We start from the raw sequence: 17,844 nt of genomic DNA, 5'->3' as shown, positions 1-17,844 counted from the left end.
CCCTTTCCTTCACCCCTGCCCTTGTAACGTTCTTACTGTTTGTTGAACCAACATTCCATAGCTGTCTTCAGCTGACTCTAATCTGCTGGTGGTGTAAGACTGAATAAAGATTCTTCAACACTTACCTGGTGTTACGTCTTTGTAACACAGATGTTAGTTGCTTCCAAATGCATTTCCGCTAAGGCAGGGATACAATTGCTTTCTTTATGTCATAGAATTTTTTGCCAAATTTCATATTTTTTTCTTTTTCGTGCATTTGGAGATTAACTGATTTGCTCAGAATCACAGAGGTTTTGTGCCGAGACCTAACAAGCATTAGCAAAACCAATATGTCTCGCCTTTGAGACTATTGGCTCTGCCATTGCCTTTTGTGCATGCTGTACAGCATCATCATTCTCGACTTTGGCAATGACTTGTTGCCATCCTGTTTAGCCCGTTCCCCGCTCATGACGGAGCCACTCCGTCATGAGCCACGGTTGCGCTGTGCTCATGACGGAGGGGTTCCGTCATGCTGCGGCCGTTGGCGGCCGCTCCGCCCACGCGGCGCTAATTCTCCGCCTGTGCGGGCGATTAGCGCAGTGGGCGGAGACGTGACGGAACCACTCCGTCATGAGCACAGCTCAACCGTGGCTCGTGACGGAGTGGTTCCGTCACGAGCACAGCGGACCCGCAACTGCCCCCAAACCCCCCCAGCGCCGCGGCGGAATTCCTGCCGCGGCGAAGGGGTTAATATCCGGACTAAAAGTAATAATAACAAAAGGTTTATGATGAATCTAGGGCTAATGCACTTAAAAGAAACAAAAAAACACATTAGCCCAGGTTGCGTGTTAGCCTTTTTTTAAAATTCATTTTAGCTACACTGCAAAGGGTCTGTACTGCTGTACAGCATGGCTACAAAACAGTGCCAAAGCCAATAGCTCTCATGGACGAGACCTATTGGCTTTGGCAATGCTTGTTTTTAATGCCATTTACATTTTTAATAGCTATTTTACAGTGGCTGGAGTGTATAGAAAACATATGGGCACTGTGCTCCTCAGAGCCATGGAGCAGGAGTCAAAGACGCAGTGAAGTAAAGCGAAATATTATGTAACTATGTTGTTGGTGTTTATTGTTTTTTACCTTCAGGTAACTGCCCACAAAATAACTAACCTTAAATGAAAAATAAATTCAAGTAAACTAATTAGTGGGAAATGCACTCTTTTAGATTATGAAACCTCAATTGGTTAAATGTCTGTGTGTGTGAACAGAGTCACAAAACTGAATCCTGGTTGGCACACTGGGGAATAGTGACTTGTGTATTTATAGTGCTATGAGGTCTCAGCCTGTGACAGAAAGCACTGTGAACGTGTAAGTCATTATTTCAAATCGTATCACACTCGATATAAGCAAGGCTACCAGAAAATGATTTTGTCTTCAAGATTAAACAAGTGGTTTCAAAATATATATTTTAGTAACATGACTGTACGTAGTGGAGACATTTTTGTAAGTGTCCATTAAAAGGATGCATCTGGGAACTCAGCTCGTAACACCTTTATATTACCTGTGAAAAATATTATTTGTCACTATGAAGCTTCGAGGAAGATCAAATAAATACTTTACTGGCTCCCAAACAGCCTTTACATTTGATGATTAATCGGTTTCACAGATTTACATTTATTTCTGCCAGCAGGTATCCTGCTGAGAAGACTTGTTTCTTTTTTAGTTCTCTCTCCATTCCTTGGCTCCACAGCACAGGAACCCATCCTGCTCCCTTTGCTTTCCTCTGCATAACCGTTCAGAGACGGTTGTGTTTCTCACAAAATAATGAGAATGTTTTTTGTAAAATTAAACAAGCATGGACATGCTGTTCCCCATAGATCCCACGAGTGCATGTGTTTATGCAATAATGAAACAAAAATCATAGGCTTGCCAAGGTCACACCTATTGGCTTCACCAATGCTTTTTTGCGTGTCCTCACTTACAGTATTCTACATTTTGCTGCAGTAAATGAAATAGCAATGGACTGGTGAAAATGCCTTTATTGGGTATTATGACTTTGTGTCATACTATTTCATGTCCCAACACCTCGCGACATCTTGTAGTATGCCTTGACCACACTTACCTTTGGAGAGTCAAGGCCTTCATACGGTAATTGACAACCGATAGATATTGTATTATTATCCAAGATTGTGGTACACCCAACGTAAACTGCTGTGTACCCACTGACTGTTACGTACCTGGAGAAAAGGCCTGATACATGATGGAGTCAAGGCATAATCAAGGAGTGTGACCATGGTCAATGAACCTAGGCAAAGTCAAAGACCCTAGACATGGTTAAGGACCCTAGGCAAAGAAACAGAAACTGGCCATGGTCAGGGACACAAAACATCCTCTGGACCTTAGCTGTGGTCAGAAACCTTAGGCATGGCCAAAGACTCTAAGCATGGTCATGGACATGAGACATCCTCTGGACTTATGCGTGGTCAGAAACCTTAGGCATGGTCATAGACCCTAAGCATGGTCAAGGGCACGAGACATCCTCTGGACCTTAGGCATGGTCAGAAACCTTAGGCATGGTCATAGACCCTAAGCATGGTCAAGGGCACGAGACATCCTCTGGACCTTCGGCATGGTTAGAAACCATAGGCATGGTCATAGACCCTAAGCATGGACACGAGACATCCTCTGGACCTTAGGCGTGGTCAGAAACCTTAGGCATGGTCATAGACCCTAAGCATGGTCAGGGGCACGAGAACATCCTCTGGACCTTCGGTGTGGTCAGAAACATTAGGCATGGTCATAGACCCTAAGCATGGTCAGGGGCACGAGACATCCTCTGGACCTTAGGCGTGTTCAGAAACCATAGGCATGGTCATAGACCCTAAGCATGGTCAGGGGCACGAGACATCCTCTGGACCTTAGGCGTGGTCAGAAACCTTAGGCATGGCCAAAGACCCTAAGCATGGTCAGGGACATGAGACATCCTCTGGACTTTAGGCATGGTCAGAAAACTTAGGCATGGCCATAGACCCTAAGCATGGTCAGGGGCACAAGACATCCTCTGGACCTTAGGCGTGTTCAGAAACCATAGGCATGGTCATAAACGCTAAGCATGGCCAGGGCCCGAGACATCCTCTGGACCTTAGGTGTGGTCAGAAACCTTAGGCATGGTCATAGACCTTACGCATGGTCAGGGGCACAAGACATCCTCTGGACCTTAGGCGTTTTCAGAAAACATAGGCATGGTCATAGACCTTACGCATGGTCAGGGGCACGAGACATCCTCTGGACCTTAGGCGTGGTCAGAAACCTTAGGCATGGTCATAGACCCTAAGCTTGGTAAGGGGCACGAGACATCCTCTGGACCGTCAGCGTGTTCAGAAACCTACGGCATGACCAAAGACCTTAATCACGGTCACTGACACAAGACATCCTCTGGACCTTAGGCATGGTCAGAAACCTTAGACATGGTCATAGACCCTACGCATGGTCAGGGGCACGAGACATCCTCTGGACCTTAGGCGTGTTCAGAAACCTTAGGCATGGTCATAGACCCTACGCATGGTCAGGGGCACGAGACATCCTCTGGACCTTAGGAGTGGTCAGAAACCTTAGGCATGGTCATAGACCCTAAGCATGGTCAGGAGCACAAGACATCCTCCGGACCTTAGGCGTGGTCAGAAACCTTAGGTGTGGTCAGAAATCTACGGTATGACCAAAGGCCTTAAGCATGGTCACTGACACGAGACATCCTCTGGACCTTAGGCATGGTCAGAAACCTACAGCATGGCCAAAGACCCTAAGCATGGTCAGGAGCATGAGACATCCTCTGGACCTTAGGCGCGGTCAGAAACCTTAGACGTGACCAAAGACCTTAATCACGGTCACTGACACGAGACATCCTCTGGACCTTAGGCATGGTAAGAAACCTACGGCATGGCCAAAGACCCTAAGCATGGTCAGGAGCACAAGACATCCTCTGGACCTTAGGCGCGGTCAGAAACCTTAGGTGTGGTCTGAAATCTACGGTATGACCAAAGGCCTTAAGCATGGGCACTGACATGAGACATCCTCCAGGCCTTATATATGGTCAGAAACCTTAGGCATGGCCAAAGACCCTAAGCATGGTCAGGGACACAAGGCATCCTCTGGACCTTTGGCGTGGCCATAAACTTTAGGCATTGGTAAACAATAATGGTCAATGTACCTAGCGAAAGCCACAGACCCTAGACATGGTTAAGGACCCAAGGCATAGACACAGACACTGGGCATGGTCAGGGACACAAGGCATCCTCTGGACCTTCGGCATGGTTAGAAACCATAGGCATGGCCAAAGACCTTAAGCATGGTCAGGAGCACAAGACATCCTCTGGACCTTCGGCGTGGTCATAAACCTACCTCATGACCAAAGGCCTTAAGCATGGTCTGGGGCACGAGACAGCCTCTGGATCATAGGTGTGGTTAGAAACCTTAGGCGTGGTCAGAAACCTACAGCATGGACAAAGACCCTAAGCATGGTCAGGGCCACAAGACAGCCTCTGGACCTTCGGTGTGGTCAGAAACCTACAGCATGACCAGAGACCCTAAGCATGGGCAGGGACACAAGACATCCTCTGGACCTTCGTCGTGGTCAGAAACCTTAAGCATGGTCATAGACCCCAAGCATGGTAAGGGGCACGAGACATCCTCTGGACCTTAGGCGCGGTCAGAAACCTTAGGTGTGGTCAGAAACCTTAGGCATGGCCAAAGACCTTCAGCGTGGTCACAGACACGAGACATCCTCTGGACCTTCAGGGTGGTCAGAAACCTTAAGCATGGCCAAAGACCCTAAGCATGGTCAGGGACACAAGGCATCCTCTGGACCTTCGGCGTGGTCACGAACTTAAGGCATTGGTAAACAATAATGGTCAATGATCCTAGGGAAAGCCACAAACCCTAGAAATGGTTAAGGACCCTAGACATAGACACAGACACTGGGCATGGTCAGGGACACAAAGCATCCTCTGGACCTTCGGCGTGGTTAGAAACCATAGGCATGGCCAAAGACCCTAAGTATGGTCAGGGACACGAGACATCATGGTCAGGGGTACGACATAGCCTCTGGACCTTAGGCATGGGCAGAAACCTACGACTTGACCAAAGGCCTTAAGCATGGTCATGGATACAAGACAACCTCTGGACCTTCGGCATGGTCAGAAACCCACAGCATGACCAAAGGCCTTAAGCATTGTCACTGACACAAGACATCCTCTGGACCTTAGGCGTGGTCATAAACCTACAGCATGACCTCAGACCCTAAGCATGGTAAGGGACATGAGGTATTCTCTGGACCTTAGGCGTGGTCAGAAACCTATGGCATGACCAAAGGCCTTAAGCATGGTCAGGAGCATAAGACATCCTCTGGACCTTTGGCGTGTTCAGAAACCTACGGCATGACCAAAGGCCTTAAGCATGGTCAGGGCCACGAGATAGCCTCTGGACCTTCGGCGTGGTCAGAAACCTATGGCATGAGCACAGACCCTAAGCATGGTCAGGGACACGAGGCATTCTCTGGACCTTAGGCATGGTCAGAAACCTACGGCATGACCAAAGACCCTAATCATGGTCAGGGGCACGAGGCATTCTCTGGACCTAAGGCATGGTCAGAAACCTACAGCATGACCAAAGACCTTAAGCATGGTCACTGACACGAGACATCCTCTGGACCTTAGGCATGGTCACAAAGCTACGGCATGACCAAATGCCTTAAGCATGGTCAGGGACACAAGACAACCTCTGGACCTTGGGTGTGGTCAGAAACCTTAGGCATGGTCATAGACCCTAAGCATGGTCAGGGGCACAAGACAACCTCTGGATCTTAGGTGTGGTCAGAAACCTTAGGCGTGGTCAGTAACCTATGGCATGGCCAAAGACCCTATGCATGGTCAGGGAAAAGAGACATCCTCTGGACCTTAGGCGTGGTCAGAAACCTATGACATGGCCAAAGACCCTAAGCATGGTCACTGACACAAGACATCCTCTGAACCTTATGCATGGTCAGAAACCTACGGCTTGACCAAAGGGCCTAAGCAGGGTCAGGGACTCAAGACATCCTCTGGACCTTCGGCGTGGTCAGAAACCTTAGGCATGGCCAAAGACCCTAAGAGTGGTTGGGACTCTCGGCATTGTCATGGACCCCAGACGTGTTCAAGTATCCCAGGCATGGTCAGAGATCCTGCGGATGGTTCTGCTGCCTCTGCATGGTCAGGTGTTTTCCGTTCATCTTGCTGTTGTCATGGTGGTGGGAAGGCTCTCTGGCTGAGCCCCAGCGGCCATGCCAATGTAGACAGCCACCTGCACTGCCTCTTTATCTGAGCTGAACCATGAGCAAGCTCCAGTCCTGGGTTTGGCCAGTACCCTCTCCATCAGATCTTCCGTCGACAGTAAGTAGCAGGGCCAGACTGGGAACCGAAACCAGCCCTGGCAAACTGCTCCACTGGCTCCCACTGGGGTGAGGGGGGGGTGCAGCCGAACAGTTTGCGAGGGCCGGTTTCAGCCGATTTTGTTACAGGGGGCCGATATTACCAACCCCGGTAACAAAAACAGCTCCCCAGGGGCCCAAAACCGGCCTCCACCGTGGTGGCCCACCGGGGAAACGCCCAGTGCCCGGTACCACCAGTCCGGCCCTGGTAAGTAGATTGGGGCACAAGCAAAGCTGGGGGCTCTGGACTCACCCTGCACATTACAGCCACATTGGCTCATCTCGCATGTCTCCTAGGACCTGCCCTGGAAAAAGCAGGCAAAGACACACTCTGGATTCAAACACTCCTGAACGAATGCCAGCAACCACGCTGTTGAGTATGTGCCATGGGGAAGAGGAGGCTCTCTGGTACTGCAAGGTTAGGGCAGAGAGGGTGAGGAGACAAGCATGGAGTGGGCACTGATGCCACAACAGAGCAGCGGCGGTTTCTTCATTAGGGCCGGGAGCATTGCCCCTCGCCTGCTTCGAGCCGCGCAAAACATGAAAACTTAAAGGGCAATGAAATGATTGCATTGCCATTTTATTTTGCACGATAGAGCGCCGCAGCCGCCAGCCTGAAATAGGAGCGTGCCCTGCTGACGATTGGCAGCAGAGGACTGGAGCAGTGGCTGACGGGACACTCCAAAGTGCGCATGTCAGCTTGGCCAGCTCTCTTGTGCCGGCTACAGTGACATGTGCACTCTGTAGCTCTCCACACAGCTGTCTAAGACAGTTGGGTGGAGACCAAGCACAGGCCTCCAGGCCCTGAAGGAGCATCTAGCCAGCCGACTCCATCAATCCCGGCGCTGCTCTCATGCTGGGCAGCAGCATGAGAGCCGCATATGGATTGTTTAGGAGATCATCCTGCGTGCATCAGACTGAGGACTGGAGCAGTGGCTGACGGGACACTCCAAAGTGCGCATCTCAGCTTGGTCAGCTCTCTTGTGCTGGCTAAAGTGACATGCGCACTTTGTAGCTCTCCACACAGCTGTCTAAGACAGTTGGGTGGAGACCAAGCACAGGCCTCCAGGCCCTGAAGGAGCATCTAGCCAGCCGACTCCATCAATCCTGGCGCTGCTCTCATGCTGGGCAGCAGCATGAGAGCCGCATATGGATTGGTTAGGAGATCATCCTGCGTGCATCAGACTGAGGACTGGAGCAGTGGCTGACGGGACACTCCAAAGTGCGCATGTCAGCTTGGCCAGCTCTCTTGTGCCGGCTACAGTGACCAGGGGCGGTGGGTGAGATTTTAAAGTGGTGGGGCGCAAACGAATTAGCATACAGCACCGTAGCGAGCGAGCGCAGCGAGCGAGCCCGAACCCCAAAAGGGGTGTTTGGGGGGATTACCCCCCCCCAAGAAAATTTTCAAAAAAAAGAAGAAAAATCGTGCATTTTCAAGCAAATTTGAGAAAGCAGGAAGGTTAATAAAGCAATTGTGAAAGTGCAGTTATTACATTAATAGATGGCATAACATAGGTAGCTGCCCAGGGCGCCAGACTTTCAGGGGACCACTGATAGAGCCAACTCTGTTCTGCAGAGAGCCTTGTCCTGATGACCGTGAATAATTATTACTAGAATCATGGGACAATTCACTCAAACCCTGTACATGAATTAGCCTACCTCTGATCCCTAAATCCCTAGATTCATGCTTCAGTGACTTAGAGCTCAGATTCATAACAAACTCATTGAATTTCTACAAACATACCATACAGCATTTGCTGCTACAATTTTCAGAACTCATACAAAGAATCTTCTTCCAACTGATACCCAGGCGTATAACTCCTATTTGTATCACGCGCATCAACAATTTCCTCTCCTAATTACAGCGCTTAGTTGTATGCTTTTTTTATTTTTTCCAAGTAAGACTTCATTTATCCGCACTATTTGTAATTTTATCACTATTTATCCATATTATTTTTTTCGAAGTGGAAATATAAAGCTGCAACCTGTATAGACAAGACATTATACTGCAAAACTGTCAATCACATTTGTCCGCCTTTGAGTTTCAATTCTATATATAAAAATATTCACTGAAAAAAACAAAGTTGTGACATTATAGTTAGGTGAAAATTTCAGTGAAAACGTAACATTATAAACTTTAAAAAAAACACTGAAACTCACCGGTTATAGTTTTCTTTAGCAACTATAACTCATTAACCAAGGTAACCCTGCCATGCACAGTTTTGTCTTCAATGATATCATTGTAAATGTTGCAGTGATATAATCAGTGATGCTATAGAGTATGTCGTGAGTGATATATAATGACACCAATCACCGCCCACCTCCACATGTAAGCAATACAGCCGGTATTTCAGTTGTTTCTAGTGTGTTTGGATACGTTGGCCTTTTTGTTCTGACCAGTTCTGTAAGGCCGGCGTACTGAAGATATTGCCCCTGCCCCAAACCAAACTCCTTGCATGCCCATTCAAATGTGACAAAGGTGTCGTTGGAATACAGATCTGCCAACACCTGACAGCCGCGTGCTCTCCAAGCCTGACATTTCATATTTTCAACCATTTTTTCTATTGGGGCTATGATCCAAATGCTTAGTTCCCGGTGAAATGGTGCATGTTGGAGGTTCGCTCTACAAACTTTTGCCAGAGATATGCTGTCTGTTTAACAGTGTATGGTAAGTCTATGGGCACACCTGCCACCTGCATCAGGATTTCCGGTAAGTGGTCTGGCTGCAGTCGTCCACTGAGTAGATGTTTCTCCCAACTATACCCGTCATCCAGCCACCGAGCTGCATGTTGCAGCTGTGCCGCATAATAATATAGGTCTAGTCTGGGTGCCCATCTTCATATCCCCTTGACAGAACCTGCAATGCCACCCTACTGTGCTTGCCTGCCCAGTATAGAGATACCAACACTTAATTCAGTTGTCTGAAGACTGTCAATAGTTTATTACACAACGAGTGTTGCAGCATGTAGAGACACCGAGGAATCACCACTATTTTGGCCACAGAAATCCTGCCCATGAGGGATAGCGACAGAGTGTTCCAAAAGGCCACAGAGCGCTTCAGGGAATCAAGTACCCTATTTATGTTTAAGCGTAACACTTGTGCATCCCCATAGGCCACCTGTATGCCTAGGTAACGGAAGTGACCGGTCTCCCACCGGAAGCCAAGCCTCGGCAGGACTTCATTATTTTGTGCTGCCAGTCCTGCCAACGGGAAGATTAAGGAGTTATTCCTATTGAGGTGTAACCCTGAATAGCTAGCCAAGAGCCGGAGGAGTTTGGAGATCGCTACATGGGGAGATGCAACATAAAACAGCGCATCATTCGAGTATAGCGATCGGGGTAAGCACCAGTCCCCACCCGTATTCCCCATTGCATGAGATCCCCCATGGCCCACACCGCCATGGGTTCAATAGCCAGAGCAAATAGTAGCAGCGAAAGGGGACATCCAGAAAAATCCAGAAAAAAGATAAAATAAAAAAAATCACAGTTCCACTATGCATAGCAAAGACCATGCACAGGCAAAGTGAGCACTGCCACCCCAAGGTTGGCGCAGGCCTTTTCATAGGCGTGTATTCAAGCCTGCATCTGCTTCAGACAGCCCTGCCTCCAGAGCACACTATGGTTAGGCCTAGACATTAGAAATCACCGCCAGTGGACTTCTGAGCAAAATCTTGCACCCCTGTACCTATACTTTTACAAATTAAGCATTGCTAACAGCAGACCGTGATATCAAGGCAGAATGAAGGTCAAATGGGCCTAACTGGGACAGCCTCTCACAAACGAACAGCAAGCATGAAGCTGCTGTCTGCTATCCACGCCATCCAGAATCACCAGCCGCCTGCAACAGGTGAATCCCATCCAGAAAGGAAGAGGGAGATGTGTTTGGGCAGCCACTGAGCATCTCAAAAGCTGAAGCATCTTTTAATCTAAAGCTTTTGTTCATCTGAGGGAAGCGTGTACCCCAGACACCTTTAGGGATAACTGTGCCATAGCAATCACCTCAGTCTCCACTTCTCTGTCCCATCAATTTAACATTTGCACAGAAATGTATGTAGGTCAGTGAGAGAGGAGGGGTGAGAGAGACAGAGAGAGAGTGTGTACTTACCACGTCGCTTTTCCCTCCACTTTACAATCATTCGATGCATTTTTACAATTAATGTGACGACCACAGGCCAAGGTTACCTCCCATAGTTATAGCTATATCTGATGTTGGCTTTAATGGTATTGATCTTCCCCAAAACAGCCATTTCTGGGTACTTTGAGCAGGATGTTTCAAACGCACACATGTGCAGAGCATCAGCTGTCTAGTTTGCCCGCCCTTTCCCTCAACGACGTAGCCTCTCATATGCACCAAACAGCAAAGTATCTTTCCTTCCTAAACATGGAATGTCTGACTGTTCATGGAAAGCTTCGGAGTCGCCTACTGTAAATCTCAAGAGGTGCGACCTGAGAGAGGATGGGAAGCTGGGGTGTTCAACATTCACAACAAGGATTCGGAACAGTGTCCTACATGAAAATGGATCTATGGAAAGCAATTGCAGCTCGTGGGGGGGGGGGGGGTGTATCGCGGAGGTGGGGGGGGGAGTTTTGAAATAAAATTAAAAAATCCTACCTGAGCAGGTCGGTCCGCTGCCTGGGGTCCGTTGGCACAATGGCGCCTACACTCGGGAACAGCCACGCACTACGCACACATCACTGACTGCTTGCAAGTGGGCGTGCAAAACCCTCTCAGCCAATCCTGGCGCTGCTGGCAGCGCCAGGATTGGCTGGGGCACGTTTTACACTCCGCCCGCCTGCCCATTAGGAGACCGAGGTTTGAGCCTTTGCTCAACCATCGCTCTCCTAATGGGCATGCGCCAGAACTGCAAACACAAGTGCGCGTGACTGGGCACGGTGCGAAAATTCGTCCTCCGTCCCCACTCATGCGCACTTGTGCATTGTGCTGCTCCATGCCCCTGGTGACGGTCTGACTGCATGTCAGTCAACATGACGCCGGACCGCCCACGGGTGACGTCACGTTGACTGACATAATTGTCAGTTGTTCTGTTCAGTCCCCAGGTGCTGAGGGGGCGGGGGCGGGCTGCCAAGTCTTCCTTACTTCCCTCACCCGGGCGTTTCTGGCTCGAAGAGGTTAAAGGGAAGAAGAGATTAGAGAAGTGGGCAGCCGCGGGTCCAAGCAGGGCTGGCTGGTGGGGCTACGCCCCTACGCCCCAATGGACGCACCGCGGCTGACAGTGACATGTGCACTCTGTAGCTCTCCACACAGCTGTCTAAGACAGTTGGGTGGAGACCAAGCACAAGCCTCCAGGCCCTGAAGGAGCATCTAGCCAGCCGACTCCATCAATCCTGGCGCTGCTCTCATGCTGGGCAGCAGCATGAGAGCCGCACATGGATTGGTTAGGAGATCATCCTGCGTGCTTCAGACTGAGGAGGACGTGGAGCTTGTGGGGAAGCACGATTGTATTTTATTTGATTTATTAAGAATGTGTAATGCATGTAAGTGTCGTGATTAAGTTACTGGTTATGTTTTGTAGGGGTTTGGGGTGGAGGGAGGGGCTGCTTTTATTTGGGCTTTTCGAGGTAAGGGTTGGTTGTTTTTGACTTTTGGAGGAAGGGATTGTTTAACTTAGGTTTTTGGGAAGCGGTGGGGCCTTCGCTCCCCCCCCCCCCCCCATTTGTTAAGGCTACCAGCCGCCCGGGCCACAAACAGACTGGTATGTGAGTACTTAAGGGCGGAACTGGCATAGCATCTGGAACACCTGCTGCTAAAATACCACCAACTCAGTATTCACAGTATCTGATTAGACTATAAACCAAAACGCGGCCAAAGAAGTAATGAATAGTATCAAAAGGGAAGTGAGGGGGCAAGAAGCTGGTGAAGGAACGGACTGCAGGGTGAGCAAGAGAGAAACCCAATGAGGAATAAAGGGAAGATCGGGGTGATGGGCAAAGAGACGAGAGGTGGTAAAAATCAGGGATGAGGGAAGAGAAGAAAGGCGGAGAGAAGTGAGGGATAAAAGATGGCTTAAGAATGAGAGGGGAGAAAGAAGGAAGCAGGAGAAGAGAGGTGGGGAGAAGGGGTCTTGAGGAGGAGAGACAGAAGAAGAGAAGAGAGGTGGGGAGAAGTGAGGGATAAAGAAGGGCTTAAGAGTGGGAGGGGTGAAAGAAGGGAGGATAAGAAGAGAGATGGGGGAAGGGAGGGATAGAAGGGGTCTTGAGAAGGAGAGAAAGGAGAAAAGAAGAGAAGTGAGAGATAAAGGAGGGTTTAAGAATGCGAGGGGAGAAAGAAGGAAGGAGAAGTGGCGGATAAAAGGGGACTTGAGAAGGAGAGAAGAGAGGTGGGCTGAAGGGAGACCCTATACCCGAGGACAGGAAGAAGCTTGAACTCTGTCACTGATGCACCTGTAGATTGTTTTTGTAGCGCCCTGAGTCCGCGTGTGAGCGCTGCCACAGCTGCTGTGATTGACAGGGCGTGCAGGTGAGAGCATCTCGCCTCCATAGCCGCCACGGCGGTACCCGGGCTCCCCTCGGGGCCGGAAGTGTGACGGTCCCTTGGCCGCTGTTTCCCGCTCAAGCCTGTGACTGTAATTGGGCGCTGAGTTTCGGGAAGAGCCTCGGGCTGACACTTCAAGCCTTTGATTCTGAGCGGGACCCCTCTCATCTCAAGGAAGCTGGAACCACTCCCATGAAAGAGCCGGGACTGCTGGTTCCCATCCCAGCGGGTTATTACCGGCCCCTAGCCCCCAGCTCTGGACACCTTCACGGGGAGCCCGGGACTTTCCCTGGGGAGACCATGTGTAGGAGGAGTTCTCTCCCCCCTCCCCCCCCCCGCCATCCAAACATCTACCTCATAGCGAGGCATCCCTTCCAGGGATTTCAGTATTGTAACATAGCAGCAGCCCAGTGATATTATTGCAAAGAAGCTCTGAGAACCACTGCCTTTTCTCAAGTGTGAGCTCCCGTTTCAATTAAAAGGAACTTTTCCTTATGGATGTTGCATGGTGTCGAAAATCATAAACACAACATTTCTCAGCATAATGTTTGTAAAAGACTCCCTCACATCACCGGTATTAAAATAAACTAAAATAAAATCTATTTAAAACAATCTATGTTTGAGAATCATTCAAGATGATCAGACCAGGACTGTGTGGAGAACAGAGCCGAATCTATCAGGGCCCCTGAAAGGCTGGGGCCAGGGCCCCCTGAAAGGCTGGGGCCAGGGCCCCCTGAAAGGCTGGGGCCCAGGGCCAGAGCTTGCCCACGCCTTAAACATCTCTGATCCCTTCCTCCTCCAATAGAGTACACCGTCCCACAAGGCGAAGGGAAAAAGCCAAACAAGCTTTGACAAACCAGTAAGTCTGGCCATGACCAGGCAGCGTGATGATCACATTGAAAACATATGGCGAGCATATACTACAAGGGAATAAAGAAAACGTGCCCGCTTGCAATAGAACTTTAAAATTCAATAACTATGCATCACAAATCATTTTATTAGACTGTATGGGTGCTTCGAAGCAATCAGGTGTACTTCCAACGGAAATAGATTTTTTTAGTTTTCAGGCACATCATAGCAAAATAGGATTCCTATTAACAGAAAAAAAGGTACCACTGATTGTGAATTACTGTATCCTGAAGACCTAGTTTAAATACAAAAAGATGACTTGTGGGGATTATGGTGTGTTCTATGGTGTGGTGCTGTGACCTCACTGTGTAATACACACGTGAAACCTTGGGACCAGTCAGGCTCGTTTGAAAAACCTCTTGCTCAGCCCTGGGTAGCTGTGGTTTCGAGCAGCAAGGCTTGAACAAGCATTTGCAATGCAATAGGTCTCGCATTTACGCAAGTTTGAGCTATTGGCATTGTAAATGACAATTACTTTTATTTATGTTTTTTTTTTTAAACGTAAATAAAAGGCCTTGTCATTGACAATGCCAATAGCTCTAAATCTCACAATGGCGAGACCTATTGCATTGCAAATGCTTTTTGTTTCCGTCTTCTTTATGGTGTAATCAGTCTTTGGTAGGAGTGAGCTTTACCTCCGAGATGAGCGAGTTGACCATGATGTATGCCTATGACTATGCAGACTCTAACTGCAATGTCAAATGAGAGGTTATGATGTGACTGAACGCTCTGAGCCAGCTAGGTATATATTATAACCCACACCAGTGACAAGATGTGCATCAGATCTGCACATAATAATATTTTTTTACGAGAATTCTTTGAATTTGATTTACACCATTGTTTACCAAATTGATCCTGCAGTAGCCCTTTTTTTGACATCAATTAATAGGTCCTGAAGAAAGCCGGGTAAAACAACCAGATCGGCTGAAACATGTCGACCTAGACAGACCAAGTCAGGAAGTAGTCATATATAAGTTTTTTGACTAATTTGGTTTTTAGACATGACACCTGGTCAATTCACATTAAACAGATTTTTTGACCACGTAGTCATTTTTAGTACACTATCACATTATCGCACTGCACTTTCTTGTATTCTTTGAATTGTTGCACACCTTTGGCAGGAGATTACCTTTGTTAGGGATCATTGGGACGGGCACCCAGTAGAGCCGGGTGGCTCAAGAGAGTAGGGGCCCTGACTCTGATCCCCGAGGGTCGTACATGACGAAGCTCCGCCATTAAGGGTGGCCCGATAGACCCTTTAATCTTCCTGCCTGGTGATGCAGTAATGTTCTAATGTTTTGATGTAAGGGACAGCACATACAGCATCATGCGGCATTTTGTTTATTTTTCGACTTAGGACCTTCATGTAGTGTTTGTTGACATAAGCCTTGCCCAAATGCAACAAGCAGTCCATCAAAAGTGACCAGCACCAGACTCCACCCAGCGAGCATACATGCAGCAGGGCCGAGTAAAGATCGGGGCATACGTTATAGAGACTGGCCTTGTAAAAGGGCCATATTGTGACTTGTGATCGGAGACAACAGCAACACTGTCTCAATGTAGGTGTGAGGTAGAGGCATTCATAGCATTGTTAGTGTTTGAAAGGTCCTGGGGATCATTAGGGGTCTCCGACCAAAGGTGCTCGCCTGGTACCACCCACTACACTGAGGGACAGACACTGCCCTCCTTCCCAGTCCCCAAAAGCAAACCATGCCAGCCACTCCTACATTAGCAGAACCCCTCCCGCCCCTGGGTCCTCTAACCTTGACCGTTCCCAAGAACCTTTCCTGCACAGAAGTACCCCTTTATCTAGTTCTTATCCACATTCAAAACACCCCTCGCGAGTACAGGCACCGTGGCGACTCGATGTCTAGGTCAGAGATGAGTAGAGAGATGAAGTCCAAGGGCATCGCAGTACGGCCTGGCGGGAGGGATACAGCCTTGGGCTCTGGTGCAGCGTCGCGAGGCACCGGGTTGTCCTCCACCGGTCACCAGCACGTGACCCTCAGAGCTCGACCCTCCACGGAACCAAACAACAGGGAGACAGACAGAGAAGAAGGTCCTTGGCTACTGGTGGACGTTCGGGGAGCAACACAGCACAGGGGACAGGGTCCGGGGGGGCATGTGCGGGCTCGGAATGAATAACTACTGTTTGTCTCTCTCTGGAGCGGAGACGCGCAGCCTAGAGTGTCGCTGGTTGCGTGCCATTCGCCGTGGTCCGCAGTTCTCAAGCAGGAATGAGCAACTTACAAGATATTTAATGTCTCCGACTTGAAAATAATCACATCTGAATGAGCGGGTTTCAGTCTGTCCTGGGACTTGAGATCTTCGATGTGCAAAAGCTTTATTGATTGGGCTGTGGTAATGAGACGACGTTTCTAAACCGTTCAGTGTGAATCTGGAAGAATCAAGTTATTTTTAACCAGTCTCACTACCACGTGTCACTGAGACGACCCTGGAAACAGGCCACGGTTTCCTTAAACTCAGATTCAACCTTTAGGTAATGACCAGCTCAATGAGGTGTGCGAGCCTGTATGTTATGAGGCCAACTTTATCGAGTCTCGGAAAATGCGTTGTCCCAGATGTCTCCGTTGAGTTACAAAAATAAACCACAAAAACAAAAAAAAGCCCGTCCCGGTAGCGGTGGGAGGAGGGGCCATCGAACGCTATGTGAGGAGCTCCTACCTCACGGGAAAAAACATGGCGTCGGCCTGTCCACATGGGCCGTCCTACAAGTGGACAAGGCGGTAACCGAGAAGCCCGCTTTCCAATCATGCACCATCGTTTAACATAAACGATGACGCGTGCCAATGGAAAGAGGGTAGACTTCAAGTAGACTTCTGGAATCGTATCGATTCCAAAAGGCACTCGCAATGGCGTTAGTGATAGAGATCTGGGTGCATAAATTGTCCCCACTTCCACGGATAGAGTAATTTCACAGTTACACGCACATACACTCATCATACACTAGGGCCCATTTCACTAACATACGCTCAAATACTCTACCAGCACTGAACCTGTGGAAAGAAAAAACTCCTAAACACCCTGCATCTATATCGAGGTCGATAAGACCTGGTTATTGTGACTGTTCTGAAACATAGCCTAAACAATCTATACAACAATAATCAAAATAGAGTACTCAATAATTGACAAGAAATAATAACCAACACCGTATTCAAAGTTATGGTACTTTATCTAAAATTAGTCAAAGTAAAGTAAATCAGAATAAATCATCATTCTCATAATTACCTATTCTAGCTAAATGTCAGAATGGGTCAGGACAGGTCTCTCAGTAAAAGTCTCTCGAGTCACTGTCCTCTCAGCATTGATCCTCAAACGGCAAAGTGGCGATGCGGCAAATGGCAAATGGCAAGTGGCAAAGACCCTCTCTAGGCTAACAATTTTTATAGTGTTCTGAACAAAGGAAAGAAACAAAAGTATTCTTTGCGTCCGCTGAACCTCTGAGCAAAGCGAGAAGGAAAGGATGTAGCATCGCTACATTTGAAAAATCTCCGCTCAGGAAAAATCACAAAAATAAAAAGACAGAACAGGAACTAAATATTTAAAAAGTATCTTCTTCAACATCCACATTTCCTCTGGTGAGCTCAGAGTTCAGAGTCTTTCTTTAAGGCTCCTTTGTTTTCCAAGGCGGCCAAGGCTGTCTCAATGCATCTGGAGACTTGCCCAGAACTGCTGCTGTCCTCACGGAAAGTTTTAACCAGGCAAGGACTGTGGACAGATGACTCGCATCCATATTCAGCAAGGCCTTTTCCATCACAAACTTTTACTCAAGACTAGGCTGCAAACGGCGGCCATCTTTGATCAGGCCACAATAGACCATCTTAATTGAAAGAGACAAAAACAACGTTACCACAGCATAGTGATTAAAAAGTGTTAACCCCACTAATACCTTATGTGTATGTAATTATCTAGCCTTTGCAACACAGAAAAGCATTAATTCAAAAGCGTTTTGTGCTTTAAAATAAACAGCACTCAGCAGCAT

This window comes from Triturus cristatus, chromosome 9 (genome assembly GCF_964204655.1).
Source record: "Triturus cristatus chromosome 9, aTriCri1.1, whole genome shotgun sequence".
Taxonomy (NCBI): domain Eukaryota; kingdom Metazoa; phylum Chordata; class Amphibia; order Caudata; family Salamandridae; genus Triturus; species Triturus cristatus.
The sequence above is the reverse complement of the archived record's forward strand: the minus strand, read 5'-3'. Positions refer to the sequence as shown.